Source organism: Dendropsophus ebraccatus, chromosome 12 (assembly GCF_027789765.1).
Source record: "Dendropsophus ebraccatus isolate aDenEbr1 chromosome 12, aDenEbr1.pat, whole genome shotgun sequence".
Lineage (NCBI taxonomy): Eukaryota > Metazoa > Chordata > Amphibia > Anura > Hylidae > Dendropsophus > Dendropsophus ebraccatus.
The window spans coordinates 7,198,071-7,212,481 of NC_091465.1; positions in this window are offsets into that span (position 1 = coordinate 7,198,071).

A 14,411-nucleotide genomic window follows, 5' to 3' on the forward strand; every position below is an offset into this window, starting at 1 on the left:
CTTGTGCTGCACCAGTTCTCAGGCAGTCAGATACAGCTTTACCCCCCTCTACATTATTGCTTATACCCTGATCCTTTCATTCATATCCCCTAGACTCTTTGTATTTCATAGCTGTACATCCACAGATACTGTATGGCGGAATAAGTAAACGCTGATATAATCGAGAGACGTTCTCCGAGTTTCTCTTTTATTCTAACTAATCCAAACTGAAGGGAAACTTGTGTCACTGCTGAAAGTTTGGATTCGGTTCCAGTCAAGAACTTTGCAGGCAGCTGATTCATTCAATTATAAGGTTAATTAAACAAGGAGCCCAGCAGCTCGATAGCTTGATGACTTTATGGACAATCACGCAGGAGCGCTGCGCCTTCCTCTGTCTACCACTCTTTAGTGTTTGCTCTCCTCAAGGTATACGCTTCTTCTGTATGTAGGGTAGGGGTATTTTTAGCTAATCCTGCTGCGGTAAGCTCTCCCTGGTGACACGATATTGAGGGCTGTCTGGGAAATCCTATGGTGGCTTCTCTGTCTCCGACCTTCTGGTTGGGTGGGATTTAGGTTACGTACGTTGTTCAGACTTTGTGGTTTATGACTTTAGTGGGGCCGTGCGTCTGAATCTAACCAGGGAAACACATGCACAACGTTCCAGTTTCTACGCTCTCATTCTGATTTTCTTCTACAGACCCAACCATGGAAGTCTACGGACGTTGTGTAGAAGGTACAAGCCATGCTATGGGGTGTAGGTACAAGTCTGGCCAATGTAGAAGTAACGCTAAAACTGAGACCTCAAGGGACCTGTCCTTCGACTTTTCTCATGATCTACTTTCTGGAACTTCTTCCATCTGGATCTTTTTAGATACATACAGACGCCTTCCAGTGCTCGGATCAGCCAAAAAAATCTTCCTTTAAAGGGGAAGTTCATAAAAAAAATTCTTTTAAATGAACGCCAGAAAGTGGCAGAGATTTGTAATTTACTTCTATTGCTTCTAAGGTCTTCTATGGTTTTCTATGGGGGTTTGCTACAGGTCTGGACTGTTCCTGACATGGACAGAGGTGGCAGCAGAGAGCACTGTGTCAGACTGGAGAGAATACACCACTTCCTGCAGGACATACAGCAGCTGATAAGTACTGGAAGACTGGAGATTTTTAATAGAAGTAAAGTACAAATTTCTGGCACTTGCTGGGACCAGTTAATTTGAAAGAAAGAAAATCATTAGAAGCATGTTACAAGATTCACAATTGTATGATATTCCCATTACTAACGCATTTCAAGCTTTTTGAGCTATTCTTCCTGACATAGTATAACAGGTAGAGCAGGTGACAGAAGAGAAGGAATATCCAGCACAACATGAGCGTCTACTGTTAACTCCACATAAGATCTATACAAAGACAACCAGTATACGGGATCTGACACGTTTCAGATTGATGTGCAGCATATATGGTGTAATTAAGGGTCGCACAGCGAGCTAAAATGTGTCAGATCCTGGATTAGAAAGACAGCTAGTATACAAGGCTGACACATTTCAGAGTGATGTACAACCCTTAGTCATATATGCTATGAATAAGAGTTGCACATCGACCTGAAATGCATTTGATCCTGTATTAAAGAGACAATATTACAATACCGACGCATTTCAAGTCTATGTACAGCGACTATTCATGGCACGCGGGTCATACATTGTGACTAAGGGTCCATGTATGACCCTTAGTCATGTTCTATGACCCATGTGTCATAACTGAGCGCTGTACATAGACTTGAAATGCGTCAGTATTGTACATTGGCTGTCTTTTTAATACAAGACCCAAAACGCGTCACTATTGTATTAAAAAGGCAGCTTAAATACACAATATGATATATTTCTAGTGTATGTACAGCCCTTAGTTATTGCATAGGGTCATACATCAAGACTAAGAGTCATACGCTAACCTGAAATGCGTCACTATTGTATTAGATGTACGACCAATACACACAATATGATGCATTTTAGGTCCATATCACATAGCACATGGTTTGTACATTAACCCAAAACGCGTCAGATCTTGTATACTACTGTCTTTTTTTATATTATGTGGGGTTAACATTAAAGGAAACTTGGCGCTTATGGGACGCTGGATTTTTACCTTCTCTCCCATAGGTTGGGGGTGTCCCTATCCCAGCATCCTACATCCCTTGCACCATTATGGCAAGAACAAGCTGGACGGCATTCCATGAAAGGATGTAGTGGTGCACGTAGAAAGGAACACAATCTCAATCGTATAGCAATCAAAAACATCCCGGCACTCACCAACGTAATTCTTTACTCCTTATTTAACTTTACATATTCATAGAGCAGGGATCAGTAACCATCGGCCCTCCTGTTGCAAAACTACAAGCCGAAGGCTGTCCAGGCCTGATGGCAATTGTAGTTTAGCAACAGCTGGAGGCCCGAAGGTTCCCCATCCCTGCCATAGACAATAAGAACGCAGGACGTGTTTCGGCCCCCGACTTTGTCAAAGTCAGTTGTGGAAACGAGTCCTGCGTTCTTATTGTCTATGGATCTGTAAAGTTAAATAAAGACTGAAGAATTCAGTTGGTGAGTGCCGAGACCTTTTTGATTGCACCAATATGGGACGCTGGATTTTTCCTTCTCTTTTATAGGTCGGGGTGTCCCAGCATCCGTTCATCCCTTCAACATTATAGGACGTGCCATGCTGTATATAGCAGATAGCAGTTTCAAGAGCTTGGGATGATATTCAGGTGGAGCGGCATTAGTTGTCTCCCCCAATATCCGCCCGGCCGTTGAAGGTAACTAATTGGGATTCACGTCTCCGTCTCCTTCTGACAGTGTTGCAGAAACAACGTAGATTTCTGGCTCAGGCGACACTCTATTTGTGCGGCGGCAGCAGTCAATTCAGACTATGAAGTGGTTTTCATCATCCCTCTTAACCTTGCCCGGCTCCCGTTGTAGATTCTTCTTAGTTTCTCTCTGTTTCAAAAATTGCATTTGGGTAGAGAGAAGAAATGCCATTAACCTTAGTGGCTGTGTGTATGCATAGCCGAGCGCCGCACAGCTGAACAATCCTAATGTTCATTTACATCATCGCTCCTTTCCACTCCTATTACACCAAAGTCCCAACGCACATTACCTGGCCGTCTATGGGAAGAGAAAGCTTTCTCCTAATACGCAGGAATCTACGCGGGCCGCGACAATTAGCAGATATTACTATAGGTGGAGGAAGGAAAGGTCTTATAACATTGTATGAAGCTATAAGCTGTGCGTATCACAGGTTATATTCTTTATATTTAGGATATAGCTTTCTTCTACGCACATCCGTGCCCCCTGCTGAGTAATCTCTTGTGTGTGTGTGCTCTGCGAAAAGGTGAGGGGGGGGAGGAACTGTGACAACTGCTATGGGCAAAATCCTGCCTCAAAATAGTTGTCACTTTCCAAGCTCATTGAGCCTATGATCTTATTACTTCAGTACTAACTATAAAACCGGCCCCTATGGGCAGGAAGACTGATAGGAGGCGATGAAGAGGTCAATGCAACCTAGAAATACGTTGTACGTAATAATAAGTAGAGATGAGCAAACTTTTCAAAAGTTCGGTTTGGCAGAGCCGAACCTTAAACGGACAGCATTGAAAAAGCTAGACGATTGCAGGTGTTTAGCTCCACTTCCTCACTGAGACAAGAGTGACAGCCCAGTCAGCCAATCACTGGCCATGGCACTATCCTGTCTCAGTCAGAGATTGGCTGAGTAGGCTGGAGGCGGCAGAAGACACCGGAGACCTGTAGGAGGACACGAGGAAGTGCAGACAGGTGAGCATTACTTTTTATTACTCTGTTTATCGAATTGTGCGGCCACCATCTCTACAAACTCGTTACGAACTTTGAAAAAAGTTTGGTCTGGTACCAAACCAAACTTGTTGGAATGTTCGGTTTCGGTTTGCTGATCTCTAGTAATAAGGTTTAGATATTGTAATATGTATCATCCCACTATGGTTTTATCTGGTGTGAATGTGGTTCTAGGTAGCAGAATGATATATATGTAATTGGAGGTGTTTTTAGAGTCACTATGAAGAGAGCACCCTTCTGGACATAGGTGTGGTGCCCTGTTTCATTAGGATGTGGCCCTGACCTCTTTTATTTTTCTTTTCACCAATATCCATAAATTGTTATGTAATCCCTTGTTACAAGTCTTTAAAGAGAACCTGTGGTGTTGAATAAGCCGTCCATTGTAAGAGCATCATGTTATAGAGCTGAGGAGATTAATATATAAGATTGTGGGAAAAGATTCAGTAGAAATACTGTTTTTTCTGGGCTTAGGAGTCCAGTGGGCAGTCCTAATCAGTGATTGGCAGCCTTCCTCTGTGACTGTTAATCATTAAATAGTACCACCCACTGGACTCCTCAATACTAGAGATGAGCGAACCGGCCGAGGTTCGGATTCGTATGAACCTGAACGCTCGGCTACTGATTCCCGCTGTCTGCCCGCTCTGTGGAGAGGGTGGATACAGCCTGAGGACCGCCTGGAAAACTGGGATACAGCCATAGCCATATGCTAGTAATAAAATGTTGGATTCTTTGGAATATAGAGTGTTTACCAATTTGCTAGTCCCTAATATCCATATTATGTCACAAGACCTGTACCCCTTCTCCACAGAGTGTGCCAAACCTACATCCCCATAGTCTACTGTGATCTCTACTTTAAGGGGTTTCCAAGTCTCCGAGGCATAGAAGTGATGTTAGAATGTGGCTGTAGTGCAGCCATCTGACACTGACCTTACGATAGCAGAAGACGTAGAGGTCCCTTAACTTGTAATTACAATATAAAATGGCCATAAAGATAAGGGTAATAGGAGGATTATCTCATGGCGTGCGGTGTAATATAGAGATGCTAATGCTTTTCCTGTTCCTACGAGTGACCTTATCTGGAGTTCTCGGGACAGGAAAATCAATGGCTCCCAAGCCAAGTCAATCTTGGTGCCAAAACATCTCCAGCTTCCGCTCACCTGATATTAATATCTCCATCGGCCGTCGATATAAACTATTCATAGCCGGAGAGAACAGGCAGCAGTGTCTCGTCCCCGGTTCAACCTGTCGGATCCGCCATCTACACCTCGGGTCGGGGATTTGACAATAATTCACTTTTACATTTGTACTTTGAGCGTCTGGTATCTCTGCTCCTCGCTCTAATTGCGCTTAAGTTCCTAGAAAGTGTTTATTTTCTCCTATAAAATGTGCATTAGGCCCGGCACACTTTGCCGCTCCGTCTTTGGGATCCACTTAGTTGAATCTGTCATTCATTAGTATTCATACACGCCATTGATGTCAGCGCCGTAGACAGCTTACTTTTGAGTTAATTTCTTCTCTTTATGTCATCTTCAAAGAAGGAATATGGAAGAGAAGCGCATACGAGATCGTTAAATGGCGTTACGTTAAGATAAACAGTCTTTAGTGGGAAGGCGCTGCTTCGGATATATCACCGACACTGATAGGAGACCCTTGTTAAAGATTCTAAGCAAACAAGACAGTGACTTTGGAAACGCTTGTGTTTTGTTCTCGGAGGATCAACGGCACGTGGTTGTATCAGATGATGCCTGGTTAGTGTTGGGTGAACTTAACGAACAAGGACACGCCAAGGAGGAAGGTATGTCTCTTACCCTCCTCTTCAGGGCTGTTCTGGAGCAGTTAGTTGTTTGCTCCATGGTCCAGTAAGTCCATTAAGAGCACTTAACTCCCCCATAGCGCTTATCCACCTCAGCTGGCCTGTCCCTCTCTAATTATAATGAAAGGAGCGGGATGGCCGGGGTGGGCTGGATTGGTGCTATGTGGGCAGGCAGTCTTATGGGACCATGGAGCAAACTACTAACTACACAGCGCTGAGGAAGAAGGTAAAAGACATACCCTCCTCCTCTACGTCGCCAGTGCAATAGGGACATATCAGCAGGTTAGAGTCGTCTAACCTGCTCATAGTTCCCCTTTAATCCAAACCTGACCTAATCCAAAACTTGGCATTGGCATTTGACTCCCGGGGGTTGCAGAACTTGGATACCCCACTGGGGAGTCCTGGGCCTATGGCTGTATCCATGTTTTCTTGGCAGCCCTAGGACGGCATCCAACTTCTCCAGCCGTCCGGAAGTCAAATGTCAAGTACTGAGGTTTTGATGAATGTTGTCAAACACAAGCATTCGGCAAGTTTACTCAACACTACATGTGTTATCTCCGAAGGTGCCAACTTAATGAGGGCCCACAGGTGAAAAGGAAAAAGTCAACCATGGAAGAGCAAAAAGACCCTCGGCTCCAGCGCTGAACTTGCCTGCTAATGCACAACCCGTACATGTCCTCCACACATACACACTATCCATGGAAGACAGAGAAGAAGAGAATTTTAGATTTCATCTCAAATCCTTTGCACCAAAATATGAAGCCAACTGGTTGGATGTTGTAGTGTATAGAGGTCTTCTATAAATGTCTTTGAATTAAAGGAGTCAGAGGAGTATGAGGGTGTCCCAGGACTCATTGGTGCACCTTATGATAATTCTTGGACAGGTTTTTTTTTTAACAATGAAGAAAATGTCTGGTGGTGGGTGATCTCCACGAGAACTAAGGGATCGGGCAGTTAAAATGCCAACATATCCGATCTGTCATCAAGGGAGAATCCATAGGCCCCCGTACACATTAATTGGGAAAATCGGCAGGTTTGGCTGCCACATGTCTAATGGACAATGGACTCTGAGATAATGGAAGGTATCAGCACCACTGATGGTCCCTTGTGTTTCCAATCGCGCTGTTAGATGCCCGCTGGTTAACCCACAACCCTGAGTGGGAGTATGATATTGGTATGGAGAAAGTCCAACATTATCCAGGAGGTTCTTTCCAAAAGGTTTATTGGACACCAAGTCTACACAGATACGACGTTTCGACCTCTGCTGGGGTCTTTATCAAGTTGATAAAGACCCCAGCAAGAGTCAAAACGTCATATCCATGTAGACTCGGTGTCCAATAAACCTTTTGGAAAGAACCTCCTGGATAATGTTGGACTTTCTCCAGAACAATGAACTCTGCCTGACCGTACAAACTCTATGGGCCCGTAGAAAATAAGCAGTTGGTGGGAGAGGGGAACTTTATGATCATTTGCCATTTTTATCGGGCCATTAATAGTCCCTGATGCTCAGGATTAGAGACTGATTAATATCATCCAGCCAATGGCATCTATAGTATTTAAAGGGATTGCTCAGTTTACAAATGTATTAATTAAAAGTGAGGTTATCCCCTATTCTGTATCTTGTTTAGAGCGGAGAAAGGTTACAAAGAGCGTCTCTCACCCCGGAGGACCCATCCTGTCCTGCATTACACATTGATATTAATAGACCCTGTCATGCTTTACTTCACCTGTGGTGGCGCTGCCGGAGAATTGAACCCTTCCACTATATTAACGATTGTCCATTAGGTGGGGGCTCTCTATCTCTCAATGTGACCCCCACCCCCCGTTCACATTCCCTTTGCCCACAGACTCTAATGTTCTTGTTTTCAGCTAACAAATCAGGTACCTACTAGGCTGCAATCCAAATCTTTCCTCTAAATATAGCAGAACGGTTATAACAACATGACGATTAGAGCCAAATGCAACACATTTCCCTAAGGAAGATGCTTAAAGTAGTTTTCTATCAGTTCCCTGGCACCACACTAGTAATTTACTAAATTATATTTTGCAGTAAATGCAGTAATTTACTTAGAAACATAAAGAGAACATAAAACTATAGTGGTAGGACATAAAGACAAAGTTTAATAACACAATCATATAAACTGGAGGAGAAAAACAAGTCCTCGCTGACCGAGAAAAGATTCTGCTCCTTAAGAAGGAGAGGACCAAGGAGAGGACTTCACTGCCGGATAAGAGCCAGGCAGGTCAGCTCCACGCCTCCGGAGCAGCGCTCAGTCTCCTGCCCAGAGATCCTACCGACTGAGATGTAGGAAAGAAACTCAAGCAGGGAATAATAAGGAAGAAATGTTGGAGCAGATTTCAGGGTCACGAGGGCTGAGGCTCAGGGTTCCATCCAGGGACCGTCCTCATGGTGCTTACATCTTCTTGTCAGGTGTCATCTAAAGTAAATAAGCTATGGGGGGGGTGTAAACTTTTGTAATCATATTTTGATCCAGTGCTCCATAAAAAATTATACGAGTTTAGATTAAAAATGTCCTGCCAAGTTTATGTCTACAGCTTCTATACAGATCTGTGTGTCTCCATGGTTACAGACTACAAACAAGTCCTGTGTAGTCTGATCCACGAGTCTTTTTTTTTTTTTTTTTGCAGTTAGTGGCTTAGCAATAAGTACAGTATGATGTAGATAATACTTATTGTATGGCAGAAGCATCATATTTGCCTATAATCTCTAACTAGAGATGAGCAAACTTTTAAAAAGTTTGGTTCGGCAGGTTTGCTGAATTTTGGGCGGGAACCGAACTTTGAAAAAATCTGCACATAAACAGTATGCCTTTGTTCCGATGTTCCGAAACAACAATGGAATGAAAACATAATAAATAACTATACACAAAAGAAGCTGGCAGGGAGCACTGGAAACCTGTAGGAGGACACCAGGGAAGCACGGACAGGTAAGTATAGGCTCTTTCTTGTTTTTTATGAGTAGTAATTTGTGCAGCCGCCATCTTTACAGACTCATTATGAACTTTGTAAAAAAAAAATTCTGTAACAAAACAAAGTTTTTGCAAACTCATTGCGAATCTCAGTTCATGAAGCACATAGGCCTGTTAGTTGCTGTAGACACAAATCTATAGATTGTTTAGTCCAGACCAGCAGCACAATCATTTCTTTCTTTGTAGAAATTTCGGAGTAATCCAAAAAGTTTCTAAAGGCGTCCAGAGCCATTGTATTATAAAATGTAAACCTACCGCTCATGTTATTGGGAACAATGCGGGATGATATTATACTTTGTGTTTCAGTTGTTACATTGTCAGGATCTCTGCTGGCTGTCAGTGAATAATAACCCATGAAGACCATGAAGATGAGTTAAAATGTCTGGAGCCTGCACTGATACATAGATAGATAGATAGATAGATAGATAGATAGATAGATAGATAGATAGGAGATAGATAGATAGATAGATAGATAGATAGATAGATAGATAGATAGATAGGAGATAGATAGATAGATAGATAGATAGATAGGAAATAGATAGATAGATAGATAGATAGGAGATAGATAGATAGATAGATAGATAGATAGATAGATAGATAGATAGATAGGAGATAGATAGATAGATAGATAGATAGATAGATAGATAGGAGATAGATAGATAGAGAGATAGATAGATAGATAGGAGATAGATAGATAGATAGATAGATAGATAGATAGGAGATAGATAGATAGATAGATAGATAGATATGAGATAGATAGATAGATAGATAGATAGATAGATAGATAGATAGATAGATAGGAGATAGATAGATAGGAGATAGATAGGAGATAGATAGGAGATAGATAGATAGATAGATAGATAGATAGATAGATAGATAGATAGGAGATAGATAGATAGATAGATAGATAGATAGATAGATAGGAGATAGATAGATAGATAGATAGATAGGAGATAGATAGATAGATAGATATGAGATAGATAGATAGATAGATAGATAGATAGATAGATAGATAGATAGATAGATAGGAGATAGATAGATAGATAGATAGATAGATAGGAGATAGATAGATAGATAGATAGATAGGAGATAGATAGATAGATAGATAGATAGATAGATAGGAGATAGATAGATAGATAGATAGATAGGAGATAGATAGATAGATAGATAGATAGGAGATAGATAGATAGATAGATAGATAGATAGATAGATAGATAGATAGATAGATAGACATGGATACGTTCACCGCAGTACCACGTACGGCCTTCAGGAAGTTGTGGCGCTGTTTTGGGAAGGAATCATCTTTGTGCAGGAGGAAATGTTGGACCCCCAGGATACCCGTTTCCCTTTGTTATTTTCCGATCACATAGTCGCATATAGACATATTGTAAATCCAGTCCAATCTCTTCTCATCACCCCAGAAATCCCTCCGTCTCCAACAATTTATTACTATAACCGACCATTTTCGGCTCTCCGTACATCTCGCTCTCATTACATTCTCCTTACTATAAGATTTACCGACTCAAATGGAGAAAAAAACCATGGAAGGCGAGCGGGAGCGGTGAATACATTGCGCCATGCATCTGTTTGTTCCCGACGTGTTTTGCATGGCTGCCTATGCGGCTTCCTGTCAAACACATAATCAATAGCCTTCAAATAAATTGCTACTTCCTGTGGCAGCTGACATTTCCAGCAGATGCTGAGTGGCTCATTAGAAATTTCATTGGAGCCTGGGAAGAGTTTGTGATCAACAAGTCGGCCGCGCTGGTATACACGCCAATCGTTGCGCTGTTTGGCGGTGTTTACAAACAGCTCGGTGCAGCCGCCGCCGCTGGCCTGTGCATTTCCATAGGAAGCCATTGATATTCTGCACACTGATCCCAGGAATCTGATTGTACCGCTAAATTGTTTTATTCACTTTATAGCGCCTATATAGAATCGGTTTACGGTTTTCCCTTTAAAGGGCAACTCCAGCAAAAAAAAAAAATCATTCAAATCACCTGGCAGAGATTTGTAATTTACTACTATAAAAAAAATCTCCAGACTTCCAGTACTTATCAGCTGCTGAATGTCCTGCAGGAAGTGGTGTATTCTCTCCAGTCTGACACAGTGCTCTCTGCTGCCACCTCTGTCTATGTCAGGAACTGTCCAGAGCAGCAGCAAATCCCCATAGAAAACCTCTTCTGCTCTGGACAGTTCCTGACATGGACAGAGGTGGCAGCAGAGAGCACTGTGTCAGACTGGAGAGAATACACCACTTCCTGCAGGACATACAGCAGCTGATAAGTACTGGAGGACTGGAGATTTTTTTAATAGAAGTAATTTGCAAATATACTTTGTGACACCAGTTGATTTGATTTTTTTTTCCTGGAGTTCCCCTTAACTTTTGAGGAGATGTGTGACTATATGTTCTCTGCTCTATATTTATGAAGGATGCGGAGGTATCACCCTGCAAATCCTGCAGCAGAATACAGACTAGTTATAGTCCTCCGTATACTGTCCCCTGTATAAACCAGGATTGCTATATATGCAATTCAGCAAATTTGATGCAATCCTGGTTATACATATTGGCCGTATACATGCACACTAGGTTTGGTTGAGCGCGCATGTATTGTCAGTGTGGGGGGGATACGCTGCTGCCAGACACCCCCAACATTGTTAACCCTATTCTGCCATGATATCTGCAATAGGAGGACAGTCACCGACCACCATACATGGCCAGGCCCATTCAAAGCTGCAGGTTTGGCTGACATTTATCTAAAGTCTAGGCCAGCCTAGGAGCTGCGTACACTAAACGATAGATATGAGACATATAGGCCTGCCTAGGAGCTGCGTACACTAAACGATAGATATGAGACATATAGGCCTGCCTAGGAGCTGCGTACACTAAACGATAGATATGAGACGTATAGGCCTGCCTAGGAGCTGCGTACACTAAACGATAGATATATGAGACGTATAGGCCTGCCTAGGAGCTGCGTACACTAAACGATAGATATGAAACATATAGGCCTGCATAGGAGCTGCGTACACTAAACGATAGATATGAGACGTATAGGCCTGCCTAGGAGCTGCGCACACTACACGATAGATATATGAGACACATAGGCCTGCATAGGAGCTGCGTACAATAAACGATAGATATGAGACATATAGGCCTGCATAGGAGCTGCGTACACTAAACGATAGATATGAGACATATAGGCCTGCATAGGAGCTGCGTACACTAAACGATAGATATGAGACATATAGGCCTGCCTAGGAGCTGTGTACACTAAATGACAGATATATGAGACACATAGACCTGCATAGGAGCTGCGTACACTAAACGATGAATATGAGACATATAGGCCTGCATAGGAGCTGCGTACACTAAATGATAGATACATGAGACACATAAGCCTGCATAGGAGCTGCGCACACTAAACGATAGATATGAGACATTTAGGCCTTCCTAGGAGCTGGGTAGACTAAATGATAGATACATGAAACACATAGACCTGCATAGGAGCTGCGCACACTAAACGATAGATATATGAGACACATAGGCCTGCATAGGAGCTGCATACACTAAATGGTAGATATATGAGACACTGCAGAAATATCTACTATGTGTCCACTATGGGTCTATTATAGATCCACTATGTGCCTACTATGTGTCCTCTATGAGTGTACTATGGGCCCGCTATGTGCTTGCTATGAGTGTACTATGGGCCCGCTATGGGTCCACTATGTGCTTGCTATGAGTGTACTATGGGCCCGCTATGGGTCCTCTATGGGTCCACTATGTGCTTGCTATGAGTGTACTATGGGCCCGCTATGGGTCCTCTATGGGTCCACTATGTGCTTGCTATGAGTGTACTATGGGCCCGCTATGGGGTTATGGGACATGCACCCAGGCCTCCCTAGAAAGGACCTAGAAATTCAGTCAGGAACCTTCCGGATTGGCCCCCGGTTCCTCGCCCGGTGCAGACATATTGAATGCTATTTTGGGCCGCGCTGTAATAGTTTTCCATCTTTAGATTTTCGTTCTTTCATACGGCAGAGACACCAGACAAAGACAAATTGCTCTTAGCTGTAAGCACAATGCATTAATATATTATTTCTATATATCAAATATTATTTTTAGACGTGACGTAAAGGATCCTGCTTTTCTAAATTAAATCTGCCGGTAAAAAATACAACTAAAACCGGATTTATCAGCTACATGATAGATCGCCGCGCCGCGAGAGGTTACATAACGCTACAACAGTGCGTACAGGGAGGATACAGGTCTATATACAGGAGAGTATACCCCCCAGCCCTATATACATGATATACAGGAGAGTATACAGGAGAATATACCCCTCAGCCTTATATACAGGAGAGTATACCGCCCCGCCCTATATACATGATATACAGGAGAGTATACAGGAGAGTATACAGGAGAATATACCCCTCAGCCTTATATACAGGAGAGTATACCCCCCAGCCCTATATACTGATATATACAGGAGAGTATACAGGACAATATACCCCTCAGCCTTATATACAGGAGAGTATACCCCCCAGCCCTATATACTGATATATACAGGAGAGTATACAGGACAATATACCCCTCAGCCCTATATACATGATATATACAGGAGAGTATACAGGAGAGTATACCCCCCAGCCCTATATACAGGAGAGTATACAGGAGAGTATACCCCCCAGCCCTATATACAGGAGAGTATACAGGAGAGTATACCGCCTAGCCCTATATACTGATATATACAGGAGAGTATACATGACAATATACCTAGGCCTTATATACAGGAGAGTATACAGGACAATATACCCCTCAGTCTTATATACAGGAAAGTATACAGGAGAGTATACAGGACAATATACCCCTCAGTCTTATATACAGTAGAGTATACAGGAGAGTATACCCCCCAGCCCTATATACATGATATATACAGGAGAGTATACCCCCCAGCCCTATATACACGATATATACAGGAGAGTATACCCCCCAGCCCTATATACACGATATATACAGGACAATATACCCCTCAGCCTTATATACAGGAGAGTATACCGCCCCACCCTATATACATGATATATAAAGGAGAGTATACAGGACAATATACCCCTCAGCCTTATATACAGGAGAGTATACCGCCCCACCCTATATACATGATATATAAAGGAGAGTATACCGCCCAGCAATATATACAGGAGAGTATACAGGAGAGTATACCCCCCAGCCCTATATACATGATATATACAGGAGAGTATACCGCCCAGCAATATATACAGGAGAGTATACAGGAGAGTATACCCCCCAGCCCTATATACATGATATATAAAGGAGAGTATACAGGACAATATACCCCTCAGCCTTATATACAGGAGAGTATACCGCTCCGCCCTATATACACGATATACAGGAGAGTATACAGGAGAATATACCTCCCCGCCCTATATACATGATATATAGAGGAGTGTATACAGGAGAGTATACCGCCCCGCCCTATATACATGATATACAGGAGAGTATACAGGAGAGTATACCCCTCAGCCTTATATATAGGTATATACAGGAGAGTATACCCCCCAGCCCTATATACATGATATATACAGGCGAGTATACTGCCCAGCCCTATATACAGATCTTTATACAGTAGAGTATACAGGAGAGTATATCGCCCAGCCCTATATACAGATCTATATACAGTAGAGTATACCCCCCAGCCCTATATACTGATATATACAGGAGAGTATACAGGACAATATACCCCTCAGCCCTATATA